Source organism: Syngnathus acus, chromosome 3, assembly GCF_901709675.1.
Source record: "Syngnathus acus chromosome 3, fSynAcu1.2, whole genome shotgun sequence".
Taxonomy (NCBI): domain Eukaryota; kingdom Metazoa; phylum Chordata; class Actinopteri; order Syngnathiformes; family Syngnathidae; genus Syngnathus; species Syngnathus acus.
In genome coordinates, this window is record NC_051089.1 from 7397250 (window position 1) to 7408969 (window position 11720).

At 41.6% G+C, this 11720-nt stretch overlaps 1 long non-coding RNA gene across 1 annotated transcript; it reads left to right on the forward strand.

Annotated features, from left to right (window-relative positions):
* Window positions 1–498: 498 nt before the first annotated feature.
* On the forward strand, window positions 499–11280 carry LOC119120990. The gene is made up of 5 exons (XR_005097605.1): window positions 499–1138; window positions 1208–1335; window positions 3411–3463; window positions 7975–8057; window positions 10945–11280. It is a non-coding gene; the product is annotated as an uncharacterized LOC119120990 (long non-coding RNA).
* The last annotated feature ends 440 nt before the right edge of the window (window positions 11281–11720 follow it).

Below are 11720 nucleotides of genomic sequence, written 5' to 3' on the forward strand. Positions count from 1 at the left end.
GTCTACTTGCTCATCTTTCTCTTTCCTCTCATCCTCTTCCTCCACCTCTTCCCCCTCTCGTTCGCCACTCAGGCTCCTGCGTCTCCCTCACTGCCCCCGGAGAGAGAGATGCTAAAATTAAGTGGTGCCACTTCTCAATGACACTTTAATGATAGCACCGCCGCTGCTGCACACACACACACACACCAGAGAGATGTACAGTATATGAGCATCTGCTAAAGATAGGCCCCTCAGACACAAACACACAATGTGAGCCCACACACACACACACACACACACACTCGCACGTCCAAACGAGTGAGCTTTCCTTTGTCTGGCCCGCCACAGGGAACGTGGGGGACGGGTGGAGTCTAATTAAGAGCGTCTGCGGGGAGACGCTTGGGTATGCATTCATGGGTATGTAAGTGTGTGTGTGTGTGTGTGTGTGTGTGTGTGTGTGTGTGTGTGTGTGTGTGTGTGTGTGTGTGTGTGTGTGTGTGTGTGTGTGTGTGTGTGTGTGTGCGTGCGTGCGTGTGTGTCATTCCAGCTTGGCATCATCATCACATGCCTGGAACTGCCTTCATGGCTTGTGTGTGGACAACAGAGGTGCTGACAGGACTGCTTGGCACAGAGGTGCTCAAGAAGAATTTTTTAGGGGTGTGGGGGCAGTCATCCTTACATACTGTTTGGATCAAATTTGACCCCTTTTGACATATAATGACTTTCTATCATCACCCAAAATGCAAAAAAATTAACATATGTGGTGCTCCTATATGGCAGACACGCACCTGTTGGTGTTTAACCTGTAACATATGTGCGTGCATGGAAGATGAACAGAATGGAACTTTGGAAAATCATTTACTTTTTATGTTCTTGTTTTTATTTATTTTTACTGTACATTTGTTTTCCTGTTTTTGTGTGTGTGTGTGTGTGTACATGAATGAGTGTGTGTCAGGGTTATCGTAAGGTCAGGGATGAAGCTCCAGGGAAGAGTGCCAAGTGCCATTGTAACAAACACACACACACACACACACACACACACACAAGAGAGAGAGTCTGGCTGGAGCAGCCAGAACATCAGCAGTGCAATACACCCGTCGTTTTGGAGGAAGATCACAACATCAAGAGATAAAAAATCTAAAACCTTCTCAGTTCCTCTGTAAGTCTAAAACCCTCTCATTTTTCCCCAGAGCAGAATAGTGGCTAATATTTTCTCTCCTGTATACAGGTGTCAAGCCTTGCTGCATCCCGGTGTTCATTTTGTGCCCCCACACACCACCAGAGGAAACAAACATCAGCTGCCAGCGTCCACAATGAATACAGACAACACGTATGCTGCCTGCCACATGCAGCCAGGTGTGTGTGCATGTGTGTGCGCTTGCTCCGCACGAGTGTGTGACCTCGGGATGAGCGCTCTATTCTGAGCGCTGCTTTCCGCTGAATTGAGTTCTGTTACAGCTTGCGTCGTCTGGTCGGGTCTAGTGCAAGCGCATGTGTGTCAACCAAGGTTGAAGCGCATCAATATCTCAAATGGGACTTCACTTTCCTCTGAGTACACAGAGGAATTAAATTACAAATAGCGGCCTCTGCTTTATTCCTTTTTTTTTTAATTATTACAAAATTAACCGAAAAAAACTACGTTTTATAGATTATTTAATTTCAACAGAATATCCACCGGAAGATAAGCGCACAATGCAAATGCATAGGTACGCACAGGCATATATTTTTTATCCTCAGTGAAAAACGACTAATATATTAGTGCAACTTTTACAATTAAATGACCTCTCCCTTAATAAAGAAGCATTTTCTGCCATTGAGTAAACAGGCCGGCATTTGAGGAAATATTTTATTCATGAAAAGATGCACACACACTTGTACTCCTAAGCATCTTGGAAATAATTTAGCAACAAATGTATGAAAGTTTACAAATTAATGTGCAGAAACATAAAATGTGTCTTGGTGCTGTAATGGATGAGCTCAAGCATGCAAATTGAAACACTCAAGGTTATGTGACGATCAGACTCTTATTTATGTCGATGTAGGTATCGATTTCTGCTTTTAGAAGTCCATGATGTCATCTAATGTGGTTAATTATTTTTTGGCCTTAAATTTTGGGGGGGACGTTTGTTGCAAAAAGTTTTTTTTTTAAAGTACTTCGTAAGTCACCAGCCTTCAACATTTTCATCATGCTGCTTCAAATGAGACGTCAACATGAAGAACACACACACACACAAACACACACAATGAGCGCTTTGCCATATCATCAGCTCGACATGCAATTGTTTTGATTTGTCGTCACAGGGAGGCTTGTAAAGTGAATCTAATCGCATTTCCATGTCCCGTCATATTCTCATCAAAGAAGCTGCTCGGACTGCGCTTTTCATTGTCACACACTTCACTCTGCATGTGTGTGTGAGTGTGTGTTAACAAGCACATGTCCATAAAAGCGTTGTCAAGTAGCGCACCGCCGTGGAACAACACGTTTCACGCTGTTCGGCCTGTAATGAATTTACTGATGAATGAAAGCGGAGGGGAAACGTTGATACTTAGTCACTCTTTGCTCTGTTGTGGACTTTTTGCTTCCGTTCTGTCTCTCTGTGTTGTCTTTTCTCAGACGTTCTCTCTTCCAGCTGCCTCAGTGGAAGTCAAAGCTCTTGAAGGGTAGGTCAGTGTCATGCGCGTACGCTGGCGCGCGTTCACAAGCTTCCACATGTATGGAGGAGGCAGCGCACTGTGGGAAAAGGCTGTAGTTCATGTTGCATGGGCCTGACGTTAGCAGAAGTGGAGTCGGGTTGCTTTGACGTTTCAATTCTCATGCGTCTCGTTCTCCGTCACAACGGTAAAGTCAATTTTGTAGTTTACATAACGACTTTGGGATTGTTTGCCAGTCAATCGTATTACTTTTTTTTAATCTGACCCTCAAAACTTTTTGGAAATTAAAGCAACAGTCACACGTAATATGTTTCACTAAACAAAAAGTGTTTTCCTCCAAGTATTTTGAAGTTGAGTTTTGAGGAAAGTAACAAAAGTGTGTTTAGGATGTCAACGTGTGCTCTACTTTCTGAGCGCAGGATGGAGGGAGATGAAGTGTAACAAGAAGCGTAATTAGGCCATGATTTGAACTCTCTTAGTTCCTCCCTGAGAGAGAGCACCGGGTCCTGCCAACTTTTATAAATCGAGCCAGTCTATATATATGTACCTGTGTGAAAGTGTACTTATATGTGTCTGTGTGCTTGTGTAGGAGGAAGAAGTGAGGCAACTTGAACAAAGTGTACCGTTAAATAGAGCTCCAGGAGGGCGGCTTGGATGCATCACTGATTTCAAATGATGCAAGACTTGAGACCAAAGATCAAACTGATGCATGCTTTTGTTTTATCTTAAAATTGATGTGTCAAAAAAGTCACTTTAACTTTTTTTCTGTTTTGCCCAAGGTCTCATTGGGACACACGTGCGGCCATCGGTATTTTACAGCTTTGCAGTTTTGGTAAGCAAATCATTCCATTGCCTGTGGCTCATGTTCGTTCTCTACTAAATGAAACTGTGCTTTTTTTTTTCATACAATATCTTACAAAACCTTCGAGTATGTTACATCATCTTTGTCATTGTAAATCTCTTGCTTGTGAAATTACTGGTTTGGTGTCATGCGGTGTAACATTAAGTTTGTGTCATCGAGGGCTTGAGGCTTTCAACCAAGTGCAATTTTTATTTCTTGCCTGAGTTAGTATGGAGATAAAACTGGCAGCACTCAATATATTACTTTTCTTTTTTTTTGTCTTCAGCTCTTTGATAGCCTATTTAGGGACCACTAATCAATTGATTTTTTTTGTATCCTCCCCTGTGCATGTACACACACACACACACACACACATATACACACATACACTCACACACAAATACACTCATCCATTAATGAATGGATGTCTAATTAAGACTCCAAAAGTGAGGGAGTCACTTCTTTTATTTTATTGCTAGCACCTACCATCATTTCTTGCTGCTATTTTGCATTTTAATGATCATTAATAAACTTTTATTGTTTTGTTAATTATAATACCAGCCTCCCCCATAATAGGGAAACAGAAATTTTCTGCTGCATGAAGGCAATAGACAGTGGGAAAGGAGTGCCATGGGAAGGAAATGGAGTGGATCCTCTCAGGTTGAACTCATTTTTTCCTGTAATATAAATATTACTGTACATAAATAATTAAAAACCAAATGGTAAAACCTCAGCAAACAACTTTAGGGGGTTCCATTGCATATATTCATTCACACTAATGTTTAACAAAGTCTATCCAACATTGTGGGTGTGTGTCCGTGCCTATTTTAATGATGGTGTGCACACTGGGCCACAAAGGTGCTAGGCCAGGGACGTGCATGATAGATCGTGGAGGCCAGTTGATAGCGCCATTACTCACTCACTCTCAGGCACGCACACATTGGTGCAGTTCACACCTGCCTGACACCTGTTCCCAGCGGGGGTCTGCGGTCTGCCCCTGAGACCAGCCCCAAAATTAGTCCCCATGCATGCCTGCAAATATTTTTTAAGTTTGCAAAAAAACATCTTTTCAACTGGAAGGCCAATCCTGTTTCTTGGTCTGTCCAGTGGTCCACCTACCATCCATCTAATTGACACTACAGCCTATATATAAAAAGTCTACACACCCCTGTTCAAATGCTTTGTAATTATATAGTTTGTGCTTCCACCCTGCCCATTTGTTAACTCTGTTTGTATAGTTTGAAGTTAACTTGTAAACTTGACTTTTAGTCATCCCACTCTATTAAACTAAAAAAAAAAGCAATATCATCAAGAAATGAAACTGTGTATTGTGGATCAATAACTTGGAGGGTGAAAAATGAGAGGTCAAGGTGATGAGAAATGAGTCCAAAGAATATTTACTGGAGACTACAACCAAGAGTCAGGCCTACATGTACAGAACATGTCCACGTGTACAGAAAGTAGCCAGACAGAAGGACAGCCAGCTTATGTTAAATGTAGGAACTGGCGAGCACGGGGAGGAGCACCTGGGGACACACAGCAGCCATATGTTGAAGCTTTGTCTCGTCCTACAAAACTCAGCCTGCCCTTCATGTGATTTGTCAAAGGGCCGTGCGCGGTGACAGGTGCGCGCTTGCAGCGGGGCCCGAGACGCGCCGGGGTCGAAACATGGAGGAGTGTGTGTTGTTTAGGAAGAAAAAGAAACACAGAAGGGAGCTTTCCAAGCAAGGTGCCTCTGGGCTTTTTTTTTTTCCTCTGGTCCCGTTCTCCTCTCTTGTCCCACCTCCCTGGTTCCGCTGCACCCTTCTACCCCCACTTCCACTCGTACCCCTCTAACTGTGTCCTCCTGTGCAGGGGGCTGGGGCGCTGAACAGATTATGGCATAATTAAGGTGCTAAAGCAGCACATTATCCACCTGGTGGCTTAACCGGGGTGGCTAGCACTGTGGCTAGGCTAATCAGTGTGTGCGTGTGCGTGTGTGTGTGTGTGTGTGTGTTGTGCGTGTGTGTGTATGCGTGTGTGTGTGTGTAATTGCACTCATTTGCATGTGTGTGTGTCTGCAGTGGGCATGGAGGCCCATCTCACCTGATTAAGGCCTCTTAGAGGGATGTGTTAAAAGCATTAGGTGAGGACAGGAATGTAATTCGTCATGTTTAAAGGCTGGAAATTGAATCAGGGATTAAGAGGCAGCCAAATGAGCATACACACACATATTCACACACTGTATGGAAGTCATAGCACCCTCCTTAGTTTCCCCGCGTCCTGTCTTCATCTCTTTCAGCTTTGTTTGTCCATCCGTGCAGCTGAGAGACAACACAGCGCCCTCTATTTCTCTTACGCCCTCTCACCACTGTCCTCTAAGTGCCTGAATTGAAAATAATTGTGCAGACAATGCAATCAAAAGAGGAAGCGGGATAGTATACTGGGAAGAGACGCCGATATTATTAGGTTGGGGAGACTACTAAGTGTATAGTGAAATACCTCAGAGAGTCATTTTACACCTTCAGACTTTATTAAAGCTAATGGGTTTATATAGACCTCCCTAAGGCTGGTCTATTCATTACTTGTAACCATTAGGAAGTATTGCACACTCACACACACGCACACAACAAAGTCAGGGTGGCCGGCGGCGAGACAGGATGAGATCATGAGAGTGCGTCTTAAAAACACTTTAAAGTTAAATGGTACTAGATGAGGTTAAATAAGTGTGCTGAAAATGAATTGAAACAAGATCACATTCAAGGACTTACAGATGTGTGAAAAATGGCTAAGAATACTAATAAAATTTATTTCTTTGTAGTTTTCTAAGAATAATTTTCCATTTCTAGACTTTTTTAATTGCCTGTTATTATTATGATTAGTAGTGACATTCATGGTGCGATTAGTAAGAGTACAATTACTCTAGTTAAATATTTTCAAATGGTTTTAACATAATGGTTCCCCCCGAAAAAGATTTTTGTGCACAAGAAAACAATCAAACATTTCAAACGCCCAAGAAAAAAGCTCATTTTTATTTTATACATTATCAGGGGCACAGGGCATATATTCGAACATGACAGACTCAATAGAACTGTAACAGTGAAATGCTCAGAATATGTATTTTTCTTGCTGTATCGTGTTCTTGAGCAAAGCAATGCACTCCCAGCATGGTGCCCGTTTTCTAATTGAAGCTCTTACGCAGTGATCGCCATGAAGGTTCAAATGCAAATCGATGTGGGAAGTGTGCACCAGCTCTGTGTCTCCTACGGGTACATTAAAATATGATTTTGTTTTTGTGGAAAGCAAGCTACTCTTTCTCAGTCACAATTTACACATGATTAAAAATAAACACCTTAGGTCCTTGCTCTTAATAAAACAGCACCAAGACAAAAAGCATGTTAAAGTTGAAAAAAAATTAAATTCAGAGAGGCTGAGTCATTGTCAAGGGCATTTTTTTTTTAAATACAGTCGGCCTATATGAAGGGCAAGACATGTCCTCATGTTCATGCATGTATTAAATTAAAAGTGCACTGCTAACAAGTCAGCATATGCTCCTGAAATATTTCATCTGGCAAACTGAAATATTATCATATATTATCACTTGGATTTTCTTTTTAACCAAATGTGAAGAATAAAATGGTTTCGGAACCATGTTTGATTACATCAAAACATTTAATTATGTGATTTGGTTAGACTGTGTTCTATTACAATTTAAAATAAAGACAGACACAAGAGCTATATTTACTTAAAACAACTTAAACATTAACAATGTTTTTTTCAACAGAGATATTTAGTTCTCTTTCTTACTTTGTCTATATTTAATACCTGTGTTTTCTATACTTAGATTTAAACACTTTACCTTCTGTAGGTTGAATCACTGTGCATATTATTTGGTCTCCTTGTTTAATGTTTTATTTTTAGACTGGAGTCACAGTAAAAGGCACACAAAATAATTCAATATGAATACTACCAATGTAAGTTAATTAATTGCAGGAGGTACCAAAATGTTTAATTTATAAATGCTGAATCATGAACAAAAAACTTCTTGCGTAACCTCAGTAAATATCTTCATTGCCATGTGTGGCTTGATGAGACAAAAACAAATCCATAAATAATAATTATGTAATACCTTCGTAATTATCATGTAATTATATGTAAAAATGCCACGCAGCTGCTTCATGTTACCAGGCTCATTACTCACGTGACCTTGACTAGGTTTGATCGTCACACGCAGTTCAATGAGACTAATACGCCACCTGTCCCGTATTTATCTGTTATTACAGCTTTTTATAGTCCTGCATCTTTTTATTTTTTAAATGCTGCCTCATTAGTGCATGGTTACAGCAAAAAGCACATTCCACATCTTCACAAAATCCAATGTGTTCAATTTGCTTGCACATGCATGAAGCCAAATTAAGTTTAAATGTCAGCTTCAAGCGGAGCAAATAAGTGATTTTTTTTTTTTTTTTTGGTCATCATGTCAACAATGAGCCACTGTGCTTTCTTCACTTGATGTGTGGCAGTTGCGGTGGTGCTGCTGGATGACTTGTCTGCCATGAGCTCAAAGACAAAGAAAGGACGTCATTAGATGGCTGTGGAGCATCAGGTACTCTCCCATCTTTCTGCCTCTGTTTTTCCGTTTCTCACATACACAGTGATTTCATGTGCGCTGTGGCTCCATGTTTGGTGTGATGTGCTGGTAGAGAGCGTCATCTACAGGTCATCATCTGCTTTGCAGGTCTTAAAAAATAAGCCTCAGAAACCAACACAAAACCCTTTTTGAACTATTAAGTGGCCTGTGGTTTTTGAGTAATAGATGAATGACAATTAAAAGAAAAATATCTAATGTGACTGACGATTACCAACCTCAGAGTAGTGTTTTTCAATCTTTATTGAGACTTAAATTAGACTTTTGAACCATTGCTAGTGGAGGTGATGGCTAAAATGTGCGTGTTCAAGTTGAAGTTACTCGAAGCTTGACTGAGAGCACTTTAGTTTTGTGAACACTTGCTTTTAGAATTTGTTTGCTTTGGAAAAGTGATGAATGACTGTGCCCCATTCCATTCTTCATTTCATGTGCGCAAAAGTCAAAGTCATAATCTGTTTAAAAATATTTTTACGTCCTATTTGGCAGATCACACAAAAGTAGTTTTTGTTTTGAACCTTTTAGTTTCAAGACAGGAGAATATAGAATGTTTTAAAACTGAATGTTGAGGTAGAATTTTTGATGTTTCTATATGAGGACTTGGAAGTGTGGCCTGCCGGTGGGTCTATAGGCACACACACATGCACGCATACACGCACATACACACACGAGTGTGTCACTTCCCTCACCTCCCGGCTCGCTGCCCCTGGAACAATTTCAATTTTAATAGCTTTTACTAGTATGTAACTGAAGCACAGGAGACACAAAAGGGAAGGACACACACACACACATATACACATTAAAGGGGAGAAGTGTAGACCCCTTGTTGAAAATAGAGCCATCAAAAAAAGAAGGCCGACCCACAGAGACAGACAGATAGAAGGACAGACAGATCCCAGGAGCTTCTTGTAATTATCCCCGTGGACAAGTTGCCTCTGGCAGGGCTCAGCCACGTACCCCCAACACACCCACTCTCGCCGCCCTCTTTCTATTCCTCTTCCCTTCTCGCCGCTAACCCCGCAGTTTGCTAATTTCATCCCGGGGATTAGCCCCTGCTTGCTTGTCTGTCTTGTAATATTTCTTGGGGGGGTGAAATATGGCCTTCTTCTACTTATAGTAGGACTTAGTGAGCTCGTGACCAACCATCCTCCCTCCCTCCCTCCCTCCCTCCCTCCCTCCCCAAACGGAGGGTTAAACAAGGAGACGAGGAGAGAGGAAGTGAAAGTGAATCTTGTACCTGCAGGGCAACACAATCTGTTTTCTTTATGCATAGAAGGGAAGCAGAGATGGAGGGAGAGAGGAAGGTAGGGGAGTCATATATCCCGTGCTAGTCTTTTGTTTAACTCTCTTTCATACCCCGAAGACCGATTTACCTTTTTTGTATTTCACATTTGAAAACAGTTTGAAGTTCTTTCATAACATCTGTGACATGCCTAACTGGCTGCTCACGATGCCGCTAATATGCCACTAAGCAAAGTGTTACTACTCCAAAGTGTCCACACGAGTGGCCCGCGAATGTCAGTGTATGTTGCAGGATGAGCGCGCCCATGCACAAAATGACCCGCAGCCCGGTGTCTGTCTCACTGTTTCCCCTCCATCACTCCAGCCTCTCATTAGAGCCGCACAAGCCCGGCCTGTCACGTAATTAAAGGCAAAGTTATAAATGACCAGCAGGCCAAAAGCCATATTTCACAGGTGGACGCATATTTATTTATAATTTTTCACCTTTTAAATGTGTTTTTTATGCAAATGAGCACCAGGACACTTTTCAATTAACTTTGGGGGGCAGTTCCTCTATACGTGCCACAGAGGCTTGTTATTAAAAATAGAATATTTTTGTTATCCTCCATAAATTATTCCCATGTGTCACATAAATTGTTTGGGGTAATGTATGTTGCTGTGTTCAAGGCTCTATTTCTCCTCACTTAACTACTTGGCGATTGCTTTTTTGTAACTAATGCACCGCTGTTTTCATTCTCTGTTGGCTAAATACTGCACACATTAAATGCAGCCAGATAGTCAGATATGTTTCTTATATGGAGACAGACTGAAAGTGTCCCCCTCATTTTCTCCTTAATTGTCCCACAGGGAAAAAGCAAGAATAAAAAGGCATTCAGTTTCCCTATTTATAAAAATGGTGCACCACGTGAGAAATAAATGTAGTGATGGGAAATGAAGCTTCAAATTTACTTCATAAACCAGTTGTGGTATTTTTCCACTCCTCTAGAGGGCACTCTGTTCAACATTGGGCTAAAAGTATACTGACATGCCATTTCCTAAATTCTTTTATTCAAACCAGCAGTGTCATCCGGAGGAAACGAAAAATACAACTAGTTCATGAAGCACATTTGAAGCTTCATTTTCCTATCACCAAAAATGTTACGTTGAATGTGTATCAGCCTACTACTACATTACGTCATGGTGGTGTAGAGCAGGGGTGTCAAACTCTAGCCAAATATGGGCCATAGTGTAATTATATTTGGCCCACCAAAAAAAATCTTCATCAACGTTATGTGCCCGACATAAATAAGCATTCAAATAGCATTTTGCAGCTTGTAAACAGAGATTATGATCAGATAGGTTACATACAGTAATGCTACAACTGTCTCACTGCACTGTATAACAGTAGCCAGAAAACAACTGTTAACCAGAAAGAGAAACAGCACCATCTGGTGGGGAAATGCATAATTGGACCCATGTTCCATCACAAGCACGAATGTAGCATTGGTTCAAATGTGCATACGTGCGTGCGTCCGTGCGTGCTTGTGTGTGCGCATGCAGCTGTGCCCTCTCCCTGGTGCGTAAAAAACATCCATTAATTGAATTCCCTCTAATTTTCCCCCGTCAGCTTCGCCTCGCAAAGCGAAACGCCCGCCTGCCACGCGTGCCACGCCACACTTCAGGTGTGCTGGATAATGGAGGATGACATTTGTGTCCCATCATGCCTCGGGGGCAACATGTGATACATGGCTTCCTTCTATGAAGGTTAAAATCGGCTCACCTGCCTTTGGCGTTTCATTACCCACTTGTTAAATACTCTTTTGGTAATAAAATGATTAAAGGTTTTATTGCTTCACTCAAATGAGGCCTTTTTTCAAATGGGAGTGATGACTTTGGATATGCATTTACTGTATGTCAGTGGCTGTTGTGTGTGTATGTCTGAGAGTGTGTGTGGACAAGTGCAAGTCCAGTGTGTAAAATAATGATCGTGACAGACTTGACAATAAAGCTACCATTACTTTGAACCAAACGGCCTGTGCCGTCATTATGTCTAAAGCAGTAATACCTTTCCTCTCGCGTTCAAATTGACACATTTTACCTTTGTGGCATCATCTATGTCCTCAAGCAAAGTGTAGTATTTCTACTCTAATGAATGGGCCTGACTATTTTTTACATCCCGAGTTAAGCACTGTGGCTATATCAACGGGACATAAAATATTATATTCGAGCCATTAAGCGGAACTACAAGCCTCGCCTTGGCCAATATGGCTCCTCTGCGACTTAGCAAATCGTCATACCTGGTATCGTTTTGTCTGTGAAAACAGCTGTAAAGGGCTTTGAATAAATGTTCTCCCTAACCCAATAAACCACTTTCACACAGTTTGAGTCAGGACAGCAAAATGG